Here is a 2342-nt window from a genome sequence, read left to right on the forward strand (position 1 = left end):
ACAAGACAAAGAAGGCGAGGAAAACACAGGCAGTAAGAAAGAGAACGAGAACAAAATCCAGACACACAAAAGCAGGTGTGTGTCAACAAATGCCCCCATAACTGCCCTGTTCCTGAACCTTTAGCACAGTGACTTCATTTTATACTCAGAACTAAATATGCCATCCCCTTCACCTGTTTATGTCATTGTTTGATCATTTACACCACCCAATGTGCTGGCAAGAAATGTGTGTTGGTGGGGGGTGGGGGTATAACGTGTCACATTTTGACATGTTATATTACATTACATTAGCCTATCATTTTGCAGTGAAGTTCGTTGAGTAGTGTTTTTGCTATTATTATTATTATTATTATTATTATTATTATTATTATTATTATTATTATTATATTCTATATAATATATTATATTACATTATACTAGCCTATATTATATTGCAATACGGTCAGTAGTGTTTTTGCTAAACTTTCTTTTTTCTTTCTCTTGCTAGATCATACTCTGACTGAAAGAGCCAGTTGATTTTTAATAGTCATTCCTACTGGCGTGTCATGTCCAGGGACTCCAGTCATGTTTAGGTTGTTTGTTTTGTCTAGATGTTGTCTTGTGGTTTCCTGTTTTATTTTGAAATTTACCTCTCCTCTTGTTTCAGGTGACTTGCCCCTTCCTCTTGTGTTCCCCTGCTGATTGTTTCCATCTGGCCCCGACTTCCTTGTGTGTGTATACGTAGACTATGTTTACACGTGTCCGGCCACTTTCATAAACAGACATTTCACCCTTTCTGCTTACAAAATTAACTGCGTGCACACAACTCTGTTTTCAGAAAAGTTTTAGTTTACAGTAACCGTGTATATGCTGTCAAGAGCATGCCAAACCTGTAGGTGGCAGTGTAGCAAGAAGCTCAAGCCCATGTTAGCCAATCAGAATCCCACATAGCAACAACAACAACAACAACAACGTCACTTGCCCTGCTTTTGTTTAAAGTTTTAATATTTTTTCATGCGGGAAAGTTAACTGTTTAGATCCCAAATATACAGCGAGGTTATCCAAATGACGGCTGTTTAGAAGTTTGCTCCAATGTTTTTCGGAGAAGTGAAGCTCCAGTGTGAGCAACGACCGCGACATCAGAGGCAGCAGCTGGTCGGCCGGTGTTATGGCCCAACTGGTGTCTGCATTAGTTCCTTTCCTCAACAGCTGCAGCTGTGTTGCGCTTTCGTCGACAGATTCGTCACAAAGTCACAATCAAACACAACATATTACTAGCGATTTGCAAGTCGCAGTTTACATCCACTGCAGCGAACATGCTTCTGTGAGTGAGCACTGCGGACCAGCCACATAAAAAAAAAAAAAAAAAAAAACGAAAGTGAAGAAAATATAATACTTGCAGCAAGTGGGATTCGATCTTCAGCATGACAATAATACACTCCAATCTAATGGCTTCCTCCATGAGCCACCATGGCTCACACTACAATTTACATCCCTTGAGTATTAGTCAATTACATCAGCATCCATATAACATTTTGATCGGGGCTTGCCTAAAACAACTGGTTACCATTGGTTTGCCTTGATATTACCCCAACAAATGCATTCATGTTTCTTGTTCTTTTTCCTTGGCTCTGCAAACCTATTCTGCGCTACACTGCACTCCGGTGACAAATCTGCCGATGGAAGCACAGCACAGCTGCAGCTGTTGAGGAAAGGAACCAGTTTAACACAGACACCAGTTGGGCCATAACACCGGCCAACCTCCGAGGTCATCCCGGGGAAAAACTGGGGAAAGGGGAGGTGGAATAAAGTTACTGTCTGACGAGAGTGGCCGTCTCTCAGTGGCGTCATCCAGGTGCTGCGCATCAGGCCCTACTGTAAGCCCAGAGCCCAGATGCCCACAGCTGCAGCTTCTCCACAGCGCTGTCCGTGGTGCTGAAGGTGACAGGTTAATTTGACAAACAAACTGCAACATAGCATGGCCATTATAGCGCTAGTGGTCCGGGTTGTTTGGGGAGCTCTCCCTGGTGCTGATTGCCCACGGCAGATGCATTTCCTACACGATGATGGGTCGCGACCGGCTCTGGGTCAGCTTGGAAAGGCTTGAGGCGAAGGAGATTCACGGCTTATGTGTTTGCCTATATCTTCTCTTTTTGCCACCGGCTTTCCTGTTTGTTTGTATCACAATCCTAAGCACTGTCATAAACGGGAGGACTAAATTGTACACAAACAGGAAAGCCGGTGGCAAAAAGAAAATAAAGAGGCAAACACATAAACCTTGAGTCAACGATCTTTTTTTTTTTTTTTTGTACCACAACATAGGTTTACGTCTTTCCACGAGTTGCCGCACGTCTGTATTTCGA

Source organism: Trachurus trachurus (assembly GCF_905171665.1).
Source record: "Trachurus trachurus genome assembly, chromosome: 13".
Classification (NCBI taxonomy): domain Eukaryota; kingdom Metazoa; phylum Chordata; class Actinopteri; order Carangiformes; family Carangidae; genus Trachurus; species Trachurus trachurus.